Source organism: Netta rufina (assembly GCF_964035555.1).
Source record: "Netta rufina genome assembly, chromosome: 15".
Taxonomy (NCBI): Eukaryota; Metazoa; Chordata; class Aves; order Anseriformes; family Anatidae; genus Netta; species Netta rufina.
Window position 1 is genome coordinate 3,465,712 of NC_140138.1, and position 21,579 is coordinate 3,487,290.

A 21,579-nucleotide genomic window follows, 5' to 3' on the forward strand; every position below is an offset into this window, starting at 1 on the left:
CTACCTAGAGACATCCTGTTATTTCCTTTAAGTGTGAGTTATTTTTTTCTAAGTTATTATAATATCATAGTATATTATTGTTATTAATATATTAATATTATTCTAATATTATAATATAATATTTTCTCAGTCTTAGCATGTGATAGGTCTATAAGACACATAAATTGCCTTTCGTAGAGAATGAGGTAACCAAGCCATATCACCAAGGAGAATGAAGAGGTAGCAACTCCAAGTTAGCTTCTGTATCATGTGGCACAGTCATGATTACGGGTTCCATGGTCCCTGTAGTGTAGTTTCATCCCTAAGTCATCGAATTATAAAATTAAAAAAGGGTGTTTTGTGAGTTAATTAGTTTTGAGTGGTTATAATTAGTTGAGAAAAGGTGAGTTAAGTTTGTTTGTTTGTTGTTATTGTTGTTTTTAAGAAATTATATCAGGTCTCAAAGTTCAGAAGTAAATGATATCTGAAAACTTTTGAAATAACTAACACTTGGAGCTGAAAATATTTGAAACAGAAACAATTTCTGACTTGAGACTAGTAATTTATTTTCTGCTTTTAGCAGCTAGCACACATACATACATACATAGAGCTATACATATATAATAGTCACATAAAAATACATAGAAAAAATATTGAAATAGAACAGCTTGTTGGCTGAACAAATTTTATGCTTGACTGAAAATACAAAGGATATTTCAGGTATTATTTGCTGGGCTACCCTCAGTACAAGCTTAAAGAGTCCATATATTGTGTTACTGGTTCTCTTCTAATTCAAAATCAAGCTAGTGTACTGCACCAATAGACTTTTTAGGCTCATATTAAATAATGAATTTTCACAGTACATACCATAAAATGAATTGGCAGATTTTGTGAGTGATTGGACTGTAAATCTGAAATGAGACTCCCTTCGTCACAGTGTCAGTTCTTCCCACCAACTGTTCAAATGCCTCAGGTGCCAGAATGGATTAGAAAACCCTATGAGGAAGGATGGCAGTTCTGCTGATGATACTGAAAATGCAACACTGTTTTTTTTTCTGCTTTTAACTGAACACCATGAGCACAGTATGAAGCTTTACATTTTACAGTCTTAGCCCGGGTCATAAGAAGATTCTATTACAATGCATCAGTTACCTTTATGTTTATAATCAGACCTAATGCAATAAAGTTATATCCTGCAGGCTTTTAACTCTGTTTTCAAGCATTTCTTTTTGTTATACCTTAAGATATGAAAAATAACTAAGTACACAATGACAGAAAAAAAAAATAAAAATTGGTAGTATGCCTTTAAAAATATATTTTCGCGACTATCAGATACTAGCAGAATTTTATATTAAAGGAATGATGTTTTATAAAATCCTCCCTTTGTCAGTCATAAAATGAGTTTATATTCCCAAAGACATTGTAGGAAACAGATGTTGTTAAAGCCTAAGTGTGCAGCAGGAGGCAGTTGTCAGTGGCTCTTTTGATCTGAGGAATTAAGGCTGTTAATATACTTCAGTTAATAACAGAAGCTATCAACCCATTACCAGGGTTCCAATTTGCCCCCAAAGTTTAAGTGCTCTTAACAAAAAGAGTTTTATTGTTCTGAAAGAACTCAGAGTAAACCAGCCTTTATCATAAACCTAATCTTAGCACCAGGGAGAGATTCTCCATGCTATTTTTATTTTTCAAAGGTAATGAAGGGCACTTTTATTGGAAATCAGTGGACTATATATAGAATTATAGAATCATAGAATGGTTTGGGTTGGAAGCCCAAACCTCAAAGTCCACATGGTTCCTCCACTACAGGGACACCCCCCCAGCCCAGGCTGCCCAAACCCCACCCAGACTGGCCTTGGGCACTTCCAGGGATGGGGCACCCACAGTTTCTTCTGCCTTGGACCAGGGCATCACCACCCTCAGAGAGAAGAGTTTCTTCTTACATTCAGTCTACTCTATTTTAGTTTAAAACCACTTCTACTTGTTCTGTCACTACAGGCCCTGGTAAAATGTCTTTATCTGTCTTTCATATAAAACCCTTCTATGTACTGGAAGGCCGCTAAGAGGTCTCCCTGGAGCCTTCTCTCCTCCAGACTGAACAGCCCCAGCTGCCTCAGCCTCTCTTCACAGCAGAGGAGCTCCAGCCCCCTGACCATCCTTGTGGCCTTCTCTGGACCTGTTCCACCCTGCCTCTTGTGGTGGTCCCAGAGCTGAATGCAGGCTCCAGGTGGGGTCTCACAAGAGCGGAGCAGAGGGGGTGAATCCCCTCCCTGCCCTGCTGGGCATTCTGGTGCAGCCCTGGAGTACGGGTGGCTTTCAGGGCTGTCAGTACACACTGCTTGCCTTGTGACCATTTTTTTGTCCACCAGTAAACCCAAGTTCTTCTCTGCATGGCTGCTCTCAATCAATTCATACATAAATATAAATTCAAACATAAACTGTTTAATCTTACTGTCCTAGCCTGAATAAGGCTAACAAAATACCTAAGCCCAGACAAGTCACAGATACTGCTTTTATTAAGAAGGGATAGGTTTAGCATTAACATCATGCAAAATTAAACCAACAAAATCAAACTCTTTTTCATTTTGTTGGATTACACTACTACCCAAATAGAATGATTTTCCTTATGATTCTGGTAGCTTTCAGGTGAATCAGGCCCTGGCTGACAGGACTTTTTCCACAGATCAAGCAGAAATGGCTTTCTGTGGTTGCGTTCTGGAATAGACATGTCAGCCAGGAAAAATCACAGTGGCACACAATTCAACCAAGTGTATCCACAGCTGGACACTGTTCCATTTGGTTGGAGAACCCCTTCCCTCAATAATAAGTCTGGTGTGCACTCTGTGTACTCATATAGTTTCATAGTTTCTGTTCTTTTAAGTGAGAATAATGGGTCACATAAGGCGATGAATTTGATGTATCGTTAGCTCTGTAAGTTATGTAGTACTTAGCAGCTCATGTAAGAAGCAAAGTACCAATAAAAGGGATGCTCTTGAAGATACTTGAGATAGGAGAATAAAACTCTTGCATTATGTAAAACTATTGCATTATGTATTATATGTATGTTTTGCACATATTTGGTAGATAGATAGAGATATATATTTGATTATCCACCTGCAGTTGAAAATAAAACTTGATAAAAACTGTTCAAGGAAAATATATCATAGCAGACCCATCAGCCCATGAGGCAAGGCTGCTGCAACACCACATACCCCAGTACCAACAGATGGCAAAGCTGAAGATACATTCCCCACAAGTGCACGTGCACACGCACACACACACACACATACATACATTAAGTGATAGGAACGTACCCAGCTCCTTCAGCCACTCCAGCCCAGGGCTGCTACTGTCCAGCCGCTGGGGCCCATCCTGGTGCCCAGGGACTCTGTCCAGGCTGGGGGACACAGCTGCTGCTTTCCACTTTGCAGGTTCAACCAGTAGCAAAGCTGAGCATGGATCCTAGAGATACAGAGGAGACTGACATGGCTGTTTGCACAGGTTGCCACAAACAAGGCATTGCCTTCAATGGCACCTGACTGAGACCTGCTCCTCCTTGCTCCCCAGACACTTCACCTACTCACATCTGGCTTGATCTTCTCTAGTCATTGCCACCTTGCACACCTGCACTTACTCCAGTCAGCAACACAGACCACAGACCTGTGCTCTGACTCCAGTTACTGCCCTTGCATAAGATATAAACTAACCTATTCTAAGAAGTGACAACAGGAAAAACTCTGTTTCCTTTTAATATAACCATTGTGGTGTAATTTATCAGATAACGTATAGTAAACACCTGTGGATGACAACTGATGGGAAAATAAAGACAATAAATGATTAAATTAGTTGTTGTTAGCCTTGGTAAAATGCAGGTTTGGGAGGACTTTTTTTTTTTTTTTTTATGAGATTCCCTTCAGTGTCCTTGCTTACAGCTTCTGTATGTCCATATAAGTAGTGTCCTAATTCTCTGTGCCCCTTAATAAAGTGTTAAATGTTATCCATTTAACAGGCTCAGGAGAATAAACTACAGGTCATTTATATTATTGACTAGCTTCAAATTTTGCAGCTTTAATACAGAGTTAGTCATCCTCACCTGAATTTTGGCTATTGAGTCCAGCACTAAGTGCTAACAGTTAACACTGGCTATTAAAGTTAAATTCAGTATTTGTATCCATAAATGCTAAGACTTGTGTCTCAGTTGTGGAACAGTGATATATGACTGCATTTAATTTACTGAAATTATGTGTTTTGTAGGCAGATATCACGGTTACAATATAACATCTCTTGTCATCTGTTTTCAAAAATAAGACTTTATTTTAAGCTCTCTCTTGCGAGCACACCAAGATCTAAGTATAATTTGGGTATTAGTGCTCTCTTTCCATATCATCCTAGGAGAGATGGTTTTACATTCTTTTGTGGGAAACATTAAAATTATCCAATAATGCTGTTAGCCTGTTTGCCTAATTATCAGACAAAGCACTGATGAGGCTTAAATTCAAACAAATAGATTTTATGTTTTCTAAAGTATATGAATCAAAAGTTAAACCAAATTTCTTTTGATCAAAGAACTAATAATGATTAAGAACTATTATTTTTTTCTCTCTTGTACCTTTCAATTGTTTGTAGGGCTACAAGGTGTGATTGATTAAAATCAATAATTTAGAAACCGACAAAACAATACATTAAGAAAAGGATAAGAGACAGCACGATATCAAAATGATACAAATGATCCTGACTATAACATTTAAAGCTTTTAGAGTATCTTTCCACTTTTTTTCCCCCGGTCTTCTCAAAAATCTCTGCAATGCAAGTAAACTAGTCACTTTCTCATTTTCAGCTGTGGGGAGGAGAGCCTAAATCATTTCAAGAGTTTAAGAGCAGGAAATAAGAAGGGAACAGAGAAAAGGTGTAAATGTAAGTGATGATGGAGTAGAGAGAACCACATGATGAAGTACCAATTAATGTACTTTTTCTATAGGTAGGGAAAAAAATTTTATTAAGCATCTCTTTAGCTATATAACAACTTTCCACCATTAATTTGTGGATATATCACTTTTTTCAAGGAATACCGAGTGGAATTTACAACCTACACAACCACTGATGAGTATCTTAGTCAATATTAACTATGTTAAATTTCAGTTTATTTTTTAAATGTATTTTTCCTATTATATTTTTCAGGTATTTTGTTTTTATTGGTGTTTCCTTATTAGCATGACTGTAATGCCAAAGATACTTAGCCTTGCATTGAAGACCCCTTTTGACACATGCTGAAAAGTCCAAAATAAAATATGATCTTTGTTCAAAGAATTTAATTCTGAAAATGTTTGGAAGAAGGGATTTCAAAGAATACATGTAAGTAGAGCATCATTGACTAACATAGATAAACTAGTTTGTCAAGTTTTATTAGCCACAAGAGCAGATGGGGGGAAGGGAACAGATCAGCAAATGGAAGGGACAGCAGGAAAGAAAAAGCCAAAATCATGTAACTGAAAATGTGAGGGGAAAAAAAGAAGTCCTTTTGAAGGTGGAAAACTGACACATGTTCATGAGATGTGGGAAGAGGTAGGTCAGTCTGATGGGACAGAAAAAGAAGATATAAAAAGATGGCTGAAATGATCTAAAATTCCTTTTGCAGCAGCGGTCTAAAAGGTTGTGAGTAGAGAAAAGCAGCCAAACTGGGAGAAAATCTTACTTATACAAATGGTGTGGTGAAGGGTGGGGTGGAAGTTTAAGTTCTTTGAATGAATATGAGGTGCTAGATCTTAAAAATGTTATTCAGAAAAAATCCTGAAGTTTTCACAGGAGTTCAAGATAATACATTTTTGAAAGGTCTAGAAAGGAGGGTCTGGAAGCTGATGGTCAATAGGTTATTGCCCTAGATAAAGTTCTGCTTTGCTCTTGAAGCAACAGTTAGATATCCATGAAGAGATTTGACAAAGACAAGTGAAGATTTAGTTCAAATTTGTAAAGCAGAGTGATGACCTTATGAGACATACGACAATGTCTTTGTAGATGATAAATGGCTAAAGATAAGATGTGTAGGGAAAAGAGCAGGAAAGCAAGGACAGGCACCTCTTAGAGAACCTACAAAAAGCTGATGGTAGACAAGGAGACATAGATAATGTGAAAGTGTAATTACATGAGGAATTATGATCAGCTGTCTGACTGATGTTATAGAAAGTGGTTTACGGATTAGATGAGTGTGAGCATGAAGTATTATCTTTTAACCTTGGCTTAGAAAACATTCATTAGAGGGCTTTGCTGACCACATTTCCTTAAACAGATAGATCTCATGGGAGAACAGAATGGGAACAGTAGAAGGGGAATTCCATGATGTGGTTGTAAACAATGCATTCAGCAAGTTTAAAGAGAATACAGTATATACATAGATATATACTGTGTGTATATATATATATATATATAGAAATACAACAAGCAGAACTTTTGTCTTAGATCTTAGTCTTAAGATGGGAGAAACTAGAGAGAAGCAGAGTGAATGGTTATGGAGAAGTATAAAGAGAAATAATTAATGCCAAAGCGTGGAAAGAGGGAAATATCTTATAGGACACAGCAGTGGCCATAAGTCATTAAAATAGGGAACATGCTTTCTTGAAATAAAAAAAATAATAATTAAAGATTTAAAAAAAAATGGGGGAGGGAGGGGGGGGGAAGCAGATGGGCATCATTTTAAGCAGGGCTGTCTGCCTAGGCACCAAATCATGATTTTAAAAACTCTCTGAATTGCATTGCACTGAAAAGACAACCAAGACTGCTTAGAACTAGCCTGGGTCTTTCATTCTTGCTGCTGTGTGGATAGGTGCTGCATTAAACAAGGGTGAGAATTTGCAGTTCTTCTTCCTCTGTGTGGGGGAAAACCTTACATACGGTATCTGAAATAAATATGCAACTTCAAGGTGTTAAATAAAGAATTTTTCATGACATTAAGACTGAATTCAGACCTTGACATATTACCTAGGTTGTATGATTAGAGAGAATATAATGCCATCTATGATTGTATGAGATGATCGTATAGGTAAGAGAGAGCTCATTGGTCTTTAAGACCGAAGATTTCTAATTAGTATCTAGAAAAAAAGATGCTTAACAGTTTTCACAAAAATGTAAATAGCATACATGTATACTCACTTTTGTAGTGGAATGAAACAGAACAAAAATACGTAGTATCGCAAAACCTGTTGCCTTTAGTAGTTTGAGATGCATCTTTCTCAACTTCATACTTTCCTGTTTTAAAGAGGAAATTATTAATTTTCCACATGAGGCATTCTACAGCAGTGTTGCTTTATATAATTTTAATGCTATTCTCCTAGCTCCTTTATTTGCTCTAATAACACTTATAAAATAATTTAGTCTGCAGGTGTAAACAAATCTGAGCCTTCAGGCTACCCCAATCACACAGGTAGTATGTAATTACTGTAAAGAGGCAAGTTATTGTTATATTTGATTATAGTTCAAAGAGAAGATAATTGAATTGAAAGACAATGAGTTCACAAAAAAATCATATTTTTTCAACTTTTGCTATTTTGTTGATGTTTCTGTTCACTGTTTTACATTTTTTTCACTTTTTTTTTCTAACTGAATATTAAATTTACTGTCTGCCTAACTTTGAGACAAAAAATCATTCTTTCTCTCTATGCTAATCTACTGCAATACAATGTATAACAACGACTGAAAGTTAATAGTTGTTGAAAGTCCTTGACATGTTTTTTTTTGCCTTTTTCATAGAGTTCTAGGGCAACTTTTAGGGTCTAAGTATGCTCTTTTATAATGAGCAGCTTTCACACCAGCAGTAGCATATTAAAAGAAAAATAAAGGTACTAAGTAAAATACTCATAAGGTGGGGATCTTAGAATTCACGTTATTCATACAACTTTTAGTTGCTTTTGTGCATATGCTATATATCTTTAGTAACTACTCAATTATTTTACAGATTGTAAAATAATTTTGTACAGCCTGATGATATACCACAAGCTCTGAAGAATCCAGAACAGTGAAATAAAGAATATTCCCTTGTGTTACAGGATGTGTAAGGAGACAAGAACAGGTTAATTCTAAAATAATAACAAATAAAAGTCCTGTCATCTCCATCTTCACATGCCTCTTTGCCATTGCTTGCTAGAAGCAAGAAACAGTTTAGCCATCCTTCTGCCATTCCTGCTTTTGCTGTTTTCATCCCAAACAAAAGGTGAAGAAAGCTGAGAAAATGAAGATGACAGGCATAAAGTAAATGAAAGGAAGAAAGGAAAAAAAACCAGGGCAACAAAAAAAAACAACTCAGTGTTAGCATGTTCAGTTAAGTATTTCCACTTCCGGAAACATATTTTGACCTTTCATTCTTGTGATATGAGTCCTTTTTGTGCTGCTAGCTTTTTACTAGAATCTCTAATAAGGAATAGAATAGAGAAAACATGGTATGCGGGATCATAATAACTTCTGAAAAGGAAGGTTATGGCTCACAAAGCTGTTAGTACTACTGAAAGTAGTAAAAAATAAAATAAAACAAATCCATGTTGATAATAGTTTGCCTGGATTTCCAAAAGGCATTTAATAAAGTCTATCATGAAAGACTCTTAAAGAAACTATGCAGCCTTGGGATGAAGTAGAAGATCCTTGCACAAACAAAAATAACGGTTAAACAGTGGTCAGTTTTCACAGTGAGGTAAGGTTATCCAGTGGTACACATGCAGTTCACTGTATTCATTGAAATATGTTATTAATGACAAAGTTTCCCAATGATACCAAGTTGCTCAGAAAAGATAAGATAAAAGATCAATGAATAAAATGCATCAGGATCTTATAAGTCCAAAAAACTAATGGAATTCAATGTAAATAAATTTAAATTGAAGAGACAAAACAAACCACATATAAAATGATGGGTATGAGCTGAGTAGAAGCGGAAACAACCTGTAAAAGAAGCAAATGATGGGAAACATGAAAAAAGGTCTATAAAACCATGGGTGATGAGGGAAAGATGGACGAGGATTGCCTGTTCATTGGTCCTTCCATTGCCATACAGGACATCAAATGATACTAGCAAGTGTCAGGTTCAAAATGAGCAAAGGCCATACTTTCTACAGTGTAGACATCCTTGCAAAAGGATGCTGTAAATACTGAATGTTTATCTGGATCCAAGAGAAGGATCAAAAACTTAATTGAAAACAAATCCATCAGAGAATATTAAAAGCAAAAATGTACCAGAAAATAAGTTTTGAAACCACAAACTACTGGAGACTAAGAGCATTCAGGGAGTAGCTATTCTTCCTTCCCTCTTCTATGAAGGCAAATCAGAAAATCTAAAGGAACAATTCAAAGAGAAGTGGGAAAGCAGAAGTTTTCTTTAAATGGAAGTTGCTTTAGTCCATTATGAAATTACTTCCTGGAGGGGGAAAAACAATGCAGTTGTTTTTCACAAAACAAACAAAAAACTTGACTAATTATTTTTGATCTGAAACTATCTGCCTTAGTCATTTACCTAAACAGTCTATAGTAACAGCTATATGAATTAGTAGTAACCTAATTATAGTCATTAAGCAGGTGTATCTAGTGAGTTTTTTCTTTCTTTTTTTTTTTTTTTTTTTTCTTTTTCTTCTGTTTGCAAAGCTTCTTGGAATCCAAAAGTAAAATGTAAAAAAGGTAGACAACAATTAGGAATACGTAGAAAAGTACTAGAAAAAACACATTTGGCATAATTATCTGTTTCAGTCCAAAGTCAGCAGTTTTTGCAAGCTTTTAAATACAATTATAAAGGATGAAACAGAAAAGCTTATTTCAGCTTCTAAGAAAGATGTAAGCAGTTCTAAATTGTACTTTGTCCATAGGGAGAGCTTGAAAATTTTTCTAATAAATTAAAGTATAATAAGAGTATTTGCTGCATGATAACATATTTTTCATATTAATTTCCTAATTTCTGGGGTGCTTAATTGTAGATCTCAGGGGCTTGAGGTTAAAGCAGTGTATTTCCATTCTGAAATTACGCCCTGTAATCCTTTCTTCATACTTTATTAATTAATTTATTTATTTATTTTTATGTGAGAGATTTTTTTTCTTTCTTCCAAATTTCTGAGAAAATTAGAATGTTGCTTATACATTAACGTGGAGTGTATAAGCTGTATTTGTGTCAGCTATATCTTTGCCTGCAGGTTATTCTTTAAGAAAGTTCAGGCATGAGGGAAGTCTAGAAGACTGACTTTTCTGTGAAGTTGTAGAGTTTAAAGATAAATTTAATCTGGTTAACCATTTACTAAAGGGAGAATGATAACAAAGTCTAAAATGCATTTCTGTGGATTAACATTAAGGTAGTGAAATAGTTACCACTATAAATAGCAATGGTTCAGACTTTCCTCTATTGTAAGGATGAGACTCCACTCCTTGCAGACTTGAAGGAGTGTTGAATATACATGTAAATTGAATGGTTACGTTTTCTCCGGTATTTGTGCTGAAACTTGACGTTATCAATTTAAAATAGTCAAAGAGATGTAAGGTGTTTTATAGTAATGCAAATCACTTATCAGATGCTTGAAACTTTTTTAGTGGCAGCATGTCATAAGACACAGGAGAAACTGTGAAGTACAACAGCCTTTCCTACTCTGTGGAGGTACTATAATAATGCAATGGCTCTCACACCCTAAACAAAAAATAATGAATACAAGTAAAACATTGCAAGATTTTATAGTATAACATTAACAGGCAGCTCGTTATTACTATTACTATTTTATATGTGTAGTAATTCTTGCTACTAGAAACATCCTCTCCCCCTCCCCCCCCCAATATTCCTTTAATAAATTCACTTTATAAGATAATTCACTGGAAATTTCAAAGGTATGCTTTCCCAATATAGTATACAAGAAACAAGCAGTTCAACATAATCTAAACTCAAATTTGTTCATGAGAAAATTATACATTACATTTGTTTTAAAAATGAAGAAAAAGGCTTCCTGATTAATTCTCTATCTTAAAAATTAAATACATGTGATTGTACACAGAATTTTGTTTGATAGATTTTTATTTTATATTTTTCAGTTCTAGCAAAATAACCTAATTAAGTCTTGGATATTACATTTTTTCCTTATTTCCCTAGTCTACCACGTTAGTAATCTATCTTTGTGTGTGTACAGATTTCAATTATCATTACCGTTTCAAATATAATTTTGATTTCAAATGACATATTGCATGATGTACATATTGATAGCTTCCCAATGTATTTCATGCTTAGGATTTATGAAACATTTAATATTCTTTTATTGACTTTTCTAAGTCCTCAGTTTCACAGTTACGAGTTAGGGAATTGGTTTATATATTTGCTTTTAAATAAAAATTGCAATAGTATATCCTTAAAAATGAAATGTAGCCTCATTTCAGAATTATTTTTATATCCTTTTCCTACAAAAATTGGATAGCTCCATCCTGCCTTACTTCTGTAAAGACAAAACCAAATCCTAGTAGTGCAGTAAAAGGAGGATGTGCAGGTTAAAAGGCAAAATAAATAGAAGTATAAGGTAATACTTCGAAGTTCATATCTGTATATGAGAACCCTTGTTAATGTTTCTTTCCAATCCTAATTTCACTCTACAGAGCACAAAGTGTGCTTGAGTATATGGAAAGCTTTATTGTTAAGATTCTGTTCACCCATTCCAACTCCTCACAGTGATTTGCACTATTTAGCATTTGTGTGCATTAGGTAATATATTTAGTGTTTCCCATTTCAATCCAATTTATGTATGTTTGGCTGCAGACCAGACCTGTGGGCACACAGTATGGAATTGCCATAAATCTGCCTATGCTGACTATAAGTGCTATATTGCTGCAGTTGATAGCATGCTTGCATGAACATTTCAGAATGCTTGCGGAGCAATACCGCCCATTCCCAGCAAATCTCCTAGGGACTAAATTAATGTATCTCATATTGTATTGATTGTAGCCAATAAGTGCCTAAATGATTTGATGCGAGGCAGAGGGATTATGAAGGGAAGAGGGGAGAAGCAGCTTGAAAGAAATATGTGGTTTAATTACAGGATGAATTTCGCCAATCTACCTCCCCCTAGGAATTTAACAAATAGGCCTAAGTGCACTTAGCTGTTCTTGACATCTGTTGAAGTGATATCTGCCCATGATGAGGGAATCATGGGAATTGGTCTAAGGGTATTGTCAGGATCAGTGAGCCACAGGAAACTGCTATTCTGTCTGCAAAATTAGAAGAAAGAAAAGCCTACATTAGCAGTTTTAGGTTAAGCTGTAATGATTATGGTTTCTGTAACAGAGTTCCATTTTCTGATTTAATGACGCTGGCTCTGTCTTTAGAAAGATGTTAAGTAAATATTAAAAATGATGTTAAAACATAAGTAATGAAATATAAATTTAAGATGGAATCATAAACTGTATTCATGATGGAATTCCTTGGTGGAAACTTGACATATGCCTTTTGTCAGAAGCATCCAAGTTCGTGCCTTTTTAATGACATTTTAGAGTATGTCATGAAGCTCAAACTCTTAGGTAAACAGCGGAGATTGAGTAGCAACAAGGCACAAAAAATAGAGCTTAAGCTTAAATTCTGTAGGAAGACGAGCATAGTGAAGACTGATGTGTATTTGCTCATTTTGATTATATCTATAATTCAGGAGGAAGTATAGATTACTTAATCCTTTCCACTGCACTTTATAGTATTTAGACTATACCTCTGCAAAAGAGAACTTGGCAGCAATACCTTTAAAGCCTTAAGAGACACAAGTTTTTCTGCATTATTTGAAAGCTGTGTTTCCCAGTGCTCGGAGCATTTAGGTGTATTACCTCGTAAATAACATGCAAGTCATTTCCTTTGAAAAACTGAAAAACATTTATTTCAGGAGGTAGAAACCAAAGGTGAGATCTTGTATCATGTTATCTGAAGTTGCATGTGTGTCACTTACTGCATGTAACATGCATTCTGACAGTGCATTTTGCCTGTGCAAGGATGCTAAAAAAACAACAAGATTAGGCCTGGGTAGGGGTTGTTTGTTTTAAATGTAATACAAATTCATCTGCCTGCAGTATTCTTTTCCTATAATTTCTTTAGACAGTTAGAAAGCAAACATATAGTGTTAATTTATTCTACTGTAAAAGACAAATTAGAAGTTATGACTATAGGAAATGTTTATTGCAAGTTTTGTTTACAAGTTCAGTAATTGAGGACAAAGATTCAGTTTGGCTAACTGTGCAATGTTTTCTTTGAAATGAATGAATTCACATGCATCTAAATTCATGAGACACTCCATTGTTTTACTGTCTTCTCATATGCTACAGTGATGTTAAATATTCGATCCTATAACAAAGATTTAAAAAAAAATCATAGTGAAGCTGAAGATCTAAATATTTTTATCCTTCTATATGCACAGAAAACATACATAGAAATACATTTCCATAAGTGATGAAAGTAGAGAGAGCGAGAGAGAGTCACATGCTTTAGCACAGACAGTTATTCTATTTTCAAAGACCAACTCAAAAATGGTTATTTGCATGTTTGGATTATGAAGAGGGTTTGGCCTCTTGTTCACACTGAGCTTTTTCATAAAGTGTAGCTTTTCTATGCCAGTATATGTAAAGAGATCTATACAGTATCAATAGGCATATGTAGCCCATTGTTTCTTTAAAAATAAATTTGTTAAGAAAACCAGGAGATTATACCTAAAAGCACAGCAAGGGTACAGTAGGTTAGAGTAACATTAAAACCATAACAGTGTAAATTTTGCATCAAGTAAGTTATTTGGTGAATATATTAAAGAGTGAAGCAAGGAGCTGATATCCTTGTGAAGATGTGCAGAATGGAAAGGATAAGAAACTTGGTGAAAATGCAACAGTGTTAAAAGGTAAACTTTTAAATTTATTTATTAATTTATTTATTTTTAATAGCAGAGGTGAATTCCCCCAGGACTGAATTTCGAATTTGCATTAAAAATTTCATTTTAAATCTTTTAATTTTGAAAACTGGGCTTGTGCTCCAATTTCCGGTGAAGTGTAATGTAGTGTAAATGGAAGCCAAGATATCTGAGATATGAAAAACTCTTATTTACAAACACACCATCATTATTACTTGGTTTTTAGGAATATTTTTCATTATTATTTAATTGCTCAGTTTTCTGAAATGGAAAAGTAGCACAGCTTTCTATGTTTAGTGTAAATCTTTTGGCAATATGATTAATTAGAATGTTAATTTGTTTACCTTTGTAGCTATACATGCTTCAATCTTTTATAAAACTGTAATAAAAATAGATTTCTTTTTGCTCCAGAAGAACACAACTTCCTGGATTGGAATGTATGTATAAATATTGTATTTGTTCACTTTTACCTGAATATAAGCTGTCTACCATAATTTGGCATATTTTAAAGCAACCTCAAAACAACTGTGGTGTAATATATGCTTACCTGGGAAAAAAAATTAAATTCATTCAAATTTTGCACCCATAATTAGGAATCTAAATATAATGGCCTGCTTTTTTTTTTTTTTTTTTTTTGACGATGTGAGCACATTTAGGTACAGTGACTTGCTAAGACTTGCTGTGCACTGCATTTCTGAAAACCAGGCCATATCTGTAGGTAGCCTAAATAGAGATTCATGAACTAATTTAAAACTTAAATAAACTTTAAGTTATTGAGCCTGTTTCTGAGTTCATGTTACTGTTAAAGGAGGAAAACTGAGTGCTGGTAGTGATCCTTATGTTACTGGCACTGATGGCAAAGCAGCAACACCTCAATATTGGTCCCTGATTTTAAAAGTGTTTTTGAAAGCTATATAAGAGTGTTGTATTATATTACCCCAGTTTAAGGCATGAGCTCTGTCTTTCATATTCAAAATTTTACAAGAAACATGAAGGAACATTGTTCAGGTGGAACACTTTCAGTGGAACTGAATTATGTATGGTTAATCCAAAATGCTTGCTCTCCTTAAAGCCAGAGTGTTTAAGGAAATGCATTACTTGCTATGAATGAAATGCGTTTTATATTTTACAGAGCATTTACAATTGTCAAACAGTGTGTTTCTTCTTCTTTCTTCTTTGATTAGAGGTTTTTTTAGGGCTTACCAAAAACTTGTTTCAGGGGTCGGTTTGCTTTCCTAACTAGAGAAATTTAACTATTTTAGTTATCAGTGCTTTTTATCTGTAGAAACCTACAGATAAACCTACAGATAGGTTTCTCAAGAAAAAAACTAACAACAACAACAACAACAAAAAACTTGTCACAGTGTAATTCTCATTGCTAATACCTTGTAATTGTCACTGGTACTGGCATTTGAAACTAGATGAGACAGGGATAAAAAAAGAGCAATTATTCTTGATTTAATGAAGGCATTCTCAGCATAATGTGCAAATTAGTCTAGAAATCCCAAACTCTAGTCTGACTATACTTATAATTCTTTATACTTTGTCCAAGCTTCAGTTCATTCCTTTTCTTATATTTAAGTATGGCATGTTTTGCTGACTGAAATGTCTTGTAATGTGTCAGGCTAGGATGTAGCTGGATGAAAATGAAACTAAGATAGAGCACTAGCATTAGCAAGAACCTTCAGGTTCTTGGTTTTGTGGATTTGTTTTGCAAAAACACATAAGAATTCATTTTTGGTGGACAGCTTAAAAAAACAGGCATCTATATGGGTACATTCTGTAGTAGCTAGAGAAAAGGCATTCAGTTAAAAAATACCCGAAGTTGTATGTCATTGCACTTTATGTATAGACTGTTTTATTAGAAAATGACAATAACTCAGGATTAGTCTTTGTAGAGATTTTCAAATATGGATATTATACTTGTAACATAGGATAATAGAAGAGTGGCATTAGGCAAGTATTGTGACTCATTTTTTCTCCTCATGCCCCAACATTTCATTCTCTCTCACATTATGGATAGAGATTTTCCTGCAAATTTCCCTATGCTTTGGAAGTATAAGTATTCAAAAATAATGAGTATTTCAATGTTAGCAAACTGTTAACTACAAGTTATTAACATATTACCACATTTCATGAACATGATGGTGTCTAAACAAGGAATGAAAAAAGTGGTCTTATGAAACCACTGCATTTCCTTGGAAGCCAAGTGCTTTAAGAGCAGTATGCAGCTGTCAGAGTGGTTGGTAGTGAGCCAATCAACTGTGTAATTTCCAAGAAAATTCTTTCCAACAATGAATTTAGTGACTCTCTTGCTCTCTTCCTTTTTCTTGTTACATCAGTAATTCATAAACACTTTGGGAGTTAGGCAGCAAGGTGGGAGCAGAAGTATCTAAGAAACAAGAAAATCTGTAGCCAGAATGACAAATCCTTATGCACAGCTATAAAACATACAGTTCAGTAGCACAGAGCCATAAGGATGTATTGACTGTGGCCCAAACTCATCAGAAGATTGATCAATCCAGCTGACTTGCATTAATTGTGAAATAGAAAGAACGATGTAATCAATGATAGGCATGAAAGTGCAGCAGTAATGATGCCACATCTAGCTAATCCAATAATGGAGAACCTGATGTATAGCATATTGGAATTCCACTGTTCAGGCCCTGTCACAATAAAGTATGTCCTGCAGTTATGGGGAAAAATTGAGCAGGCAGCAGTTGAGCCAACCCAGTCAGCCAGTGCTATAGTAGTTTTCGTGATTAAACACTAAGTTAAGTAGTACTCAAACCCTGCAGCTTGTCTGCATTATGAAAAATAAATCTTTAATTAATGTGAAACTTTTTGTATTTTAATCAAAGCAAACTATGAATATTAAGATGTGTGCAAGATACCTAGTTAACTGTGAAAATTTTATCAATTGATAAATCAGTATAAATGCAGTAGGAACTGACTTTGAACCATGGTCAAGCAAACATGCTGAAATCCTTGCTAGGTACACAACAGATGATTGATCAGTTGATTTTATCAACTGATCCCTCAGTTGCAAGGAGAAAGGACCATATGCTGAATTAAGAACCTCTGGTTTCCCATGCTGGCAATCAATTGGACTTGAGGAAGGCTCAAAGACCTGGTGAGGAAAAATAATATACTTAACAGCCCCTTCAAGAATTAAATTTTAACTTCTGTGTGGTTTATGGGTACTAATTTTAGTCTCCTCAGTGTTTTATATTGATTGGAGGGGAGTATTTTTTTTAGAAAGTAGTAACATAACTACTACCAGACCTGCAGCTGAAGTTAGGAATCAGGCACCATCTACCTAAATAAAACAGCCAATCAAACAAAATTCTCTCCAAAAATACAGCATTTGCCACATTAATAATAGCTGAAAGACTTTAAGTTCCTTAAAGTATTGATTTTTCTAGCATTACTTAATGATGATACTTTAATGTTGTTATTAAATTTAACTATACAAAAATATTTAGAGCAACAGTGAAGCCAGGACTCTGTGCGTGTTTTTTGTTTGTTTATTTTGTTTCAGTTTTTCATTTTATCCTTTCTGAATGGTATTTCTCAATTTTTATTTTATATTTTGTCTTTTGTGGAGAGAAAATCACTGGTTTCAGAGCTGCTCAAGCTCCAGGTACAAAGGACTGTTTAGTTGTGGTTTTGAGCAATTACAGAAAGGTAAATGCCTGCCCAACCACTATCGAAACATCTAAACCCATCTAGATATCATTCTACTTTACCTTCTGGAAATCACTGGCTGCTCTAATTCCAATACTGGGTAGGTATTTTCTTGTTTTAAGTATTTGAAACTGCAACTTCTCAAATACAAACATTTCTGTGTAAGTTGGAATGAGGTTTTGATATTGTATTGCTCTTGAGACTTTTCACTATTCACCATTTCTACATGGAAATACGGAACCTTGTTTTTTCATTAACAAAATAGCTTTGCTATGGCTGCTTTGCTTATTTAACAAGAAGTTGCTGATGCAGAGAAGCTTGGGCACAATTGTTTAAGCAAATAAAGAATCAAAAGTATTCGTATTCCTATGTGTTAAAGTAAACAGGTTACAACTCCTATGACAGATTAGAAACCCTACATGCACATCTTGCTTAAGTATCCCTGACTGTGGAACTGTCATCTCCAGATTTCAGAAGGATGGGCAAGTGCGATCAATAGATGTCTAGACATCTCAGTTTAATGCTCTAGAGAAGAAAAAGCTAGCAATCAAAGTCTTCAGCTTACACCATCTATTTCTTTTTCAACATAGTGTAATTTTGCCAGGATTGTCAGGAAACTTGATGAGCCAGTGTTTGCACAGGACTTTTATTTTTCCCTCTAAAGCTGATTACACCTAAAGTTGATTTGTACAGTTACAATAGGAATGCAGAAATAACATTGAGAAGATAATTTATCCAAAAGCTTCAGATATTTCAAGGCTTATAATAATGTAATTAAAAACTATATCGATAGTGAATTGTAAATCCTTTTCCAAGTCGAAATAGGTAAGTTTTCAAGCTGCTTCAGGGAACTGACATGAAAGACTTAGAGTTTCTAGTAAGCCACGCTGCATGTGGCCTCTTGTGGTAGGACGAGGTTCAGCCATCAGCTGAGCTTGAAGAACTTGTCAGCTCAGTAGTTTTATAAAAGGGTTCCAAGAATTATTTTAGAATTGGAATGAATCAATCTGCATGTCATCCACAGAAATCATCAAGGTTTTGTGTTCTATCTGCTTGTGAAAAAGGGAGGTCTCACTAGTGTATGTCCCTTATTTTGTTTCAGTTTCGCTTCAGAAAGCTGAGTTAGAATTACCTTAATTGATTAAGAGCTAGGAGTTCTGTATCTAGACATTATATCATGAATTAATTAATAAACTGTTAATTTTGTTGGCTAATATACAGCATCCTGCTGCATAGGTTGGCCACCTGGGGAAGGTGAGTGAAGCTGCAGAAGTTAAACAGGAAACTGTAAATATCAAATATGAAGTCCAAATATATAAGGTAACTGATTACGCTTTTAAAAGGTGCATTCATAAAAGCTGGACTGTGTTGAATTGACCAAGCTCTATTTCAGTCTAAACTTAATTTCTTTGATTTCCTACTTTCTGGTAATCTTAAGAATGATTCAAGCCAACATAATGCAGACTGTACTCTTTTCAGCTCAAATCAGTTTCTCCTGATTTGCTTCCTTCCACCGGAAGGAGGCAAGATTTAAGAATAATTTTTGTCAGAACTTTTTGTTAAAAAGGCTAATAAAAAGCACAAAACAAACTGCAGTATTGTTTTTAAAATCAGAGCAGCGTTCAAATCCTATTTTCCTCTAGCTTTGTGTCATTGAGCAGTGTATGGTACTTTCTGCAGCATGACGTTAATATGTTTGAGGTGTTATCACTTATATGATAGCAAAATGTTTGTCTTTCATGTGTTTATGTGAAAAGACTAACAGAAAAATGGTTTATGTACATATATCTTTTAAACAAATCTTTCTAGTAGTTTCTAGTGAGAAATTGATGGTATGATGTATAATTTCTAAGCATATAACTTCTAAACATATTTCTGATTACATGAACTCTGAACTTTACACCTCCCCCTCATAAAAGTAATTAAAAAAAGAAGAGTCCAAACTCTGTGATGGTACTTAATTGCTGTGGCACAAACCCTTTCCTGAGTCTTTGTTTCTTTTTACCACCAGGGAATTGCTTCCGTACATGAAAACTGTATTTAAGTTATGTTACAACAGTAAATGAGATCTACTAAACCTTATTGCTTTCTGGAGCAATTAATTTCAAGACAGTCTATTTGAATGAAAGAACTGAGCACTATGTTTTTATAATTGCTGGAAATCTGTACAAGAAACATGAGAACAGAATTACTGGGTTTCTTTTCAAGTTTTGAGTAAACCCAGTATACTTGCAAACAGCTATGAACAATTCTGTGAAGCCTAGCTAAAAGAGTTCATGTATTTCCCCCCCCCCCCCCCCCTCCCCTTTTACAGATTAGAGCTGTTACTTGAGATAAATAGTCAAAACACCTTAGCATTAAGAGGGTGACCCAAAAAGGTCTTACAGACTTGCAAGTATTTGGAGACTTGTGAATACTTGAAAAGAAGAGGTTAATGTTTTCCCCCAGGGATACCCCAAGGTATTGTTTCATCTATAATTAGCAGTGGCAAGATCATCCAAATACAGGAATCAGTGAGTTAATTGAAATAGTCTAGCAATGAAGGACTGTACAGGGATCAATTAACATGACCAAGCTGTTAAAGGGAAATCAGAATGTTTCTTCTTGTTTTCCCCTCCTATGTTTACCACATTCGTGTCATAAATGTAGAGTCCTGAAAAGAAGAAAACAAAGCTTTCTGAACATCTTAAGAGCAATAACAATCATCAAAATGTGTTGTTTCTTTTATTGTCTAGGCCAAGTGACATATACATCTGGGTATCATTATGAAGGGTAGTTGACTATTGGTCCAGCATTTTTCACTTTTAAGCAGCAGAATCACTCTCATGTTGAAGCTTAAGGTTTGTTTTTTTTTAATCTCATGATATTATTTTACGTGATCACAGCTCTTCTGTATGACTTATTCCTATTATGGGATGTCCCTAAAATTTGGTATAGATGGTTTAGGTATATTTATTCACCAGTATTGTATATCACAATAAGGTATTACAATGTATACACTGTATTTTTTTCAATTGTTGTATTTTTTTACAGTATTTTTTTTTACATATATGTATTTTTTATGGTTTACTAGTGGTAACGGGAAACTTTGGGCTTTTTAAAATTTGTACAGTAAACACTAAGAAATCATCTCAAGAGTGTCAACAAGAATATATGAATATTTAAAACTTTGCTTAGTATTTTTATTCCTTTTAATGGAAGACATGCAGGTGGAATTCCTCAAATGACCCAGATGTGGGCTTCCGAAGTGTGTAAATGCCCATAAACCCATAAAGTCCATAAATTCAGCTCACTAGCACATATCAGCAATTATGATTACTCTAAATGTATCGAGAATGTACTAGACTGCTTTTTCAGGTCGACAGCGCTCATAAAGGGGAATAAAAAGAGGAAACTTCAAGCACCTAGTACGGGGCTTAAAATCATTCCAGCTCCATTAGCATGCATTATTTTCAATTCCGTATCAAATCAGTTTAGCTATTGCAAGACACAGGATGTTAGCAGTTTGCTGAGCAAAACTTTTCCCAGTTTTACAAAGATTTCTTCTACTTTATCCTGATCAAAGCTGAGGATTTCTAGCTTTATAACAGCTGACTACCAAGGCTGTGTAGGAAGGGGAATTTCTAATGTGTCTGGCAAAGTACCATTCATGTGTTCTTCATTGCCTCTGAACAACAGAGGAAAAAATAAACAGGTTTTACAATCTGATCATTTAGTACTGCAAGAAGTAAAATGCAGTGAAAGTGCATCCAGACATCATATAACTTTAAAGAGACTTTATATAACCTAGTTACATAGAGTAGCTTTTTTCCTGTAATGTGGGCTTTGGGCTATCCACATTTTGAAGTTCGAACATCCCATGTAGAGCAAGAATGTATCAAATCTGTAGGAATTTTGTTTTAATACCCAGGTAAATGGGGGAACTTATTCTCAGAAAAAAAAAAAAAAATAGACTATCGATATATTTCTTAAATAACCAAAGCTATCAAATAAAAATAAGTGTTTCTCATCCTCCTTCCCCAGTCTACCCAACCTCCTGTGAAATGTAGAA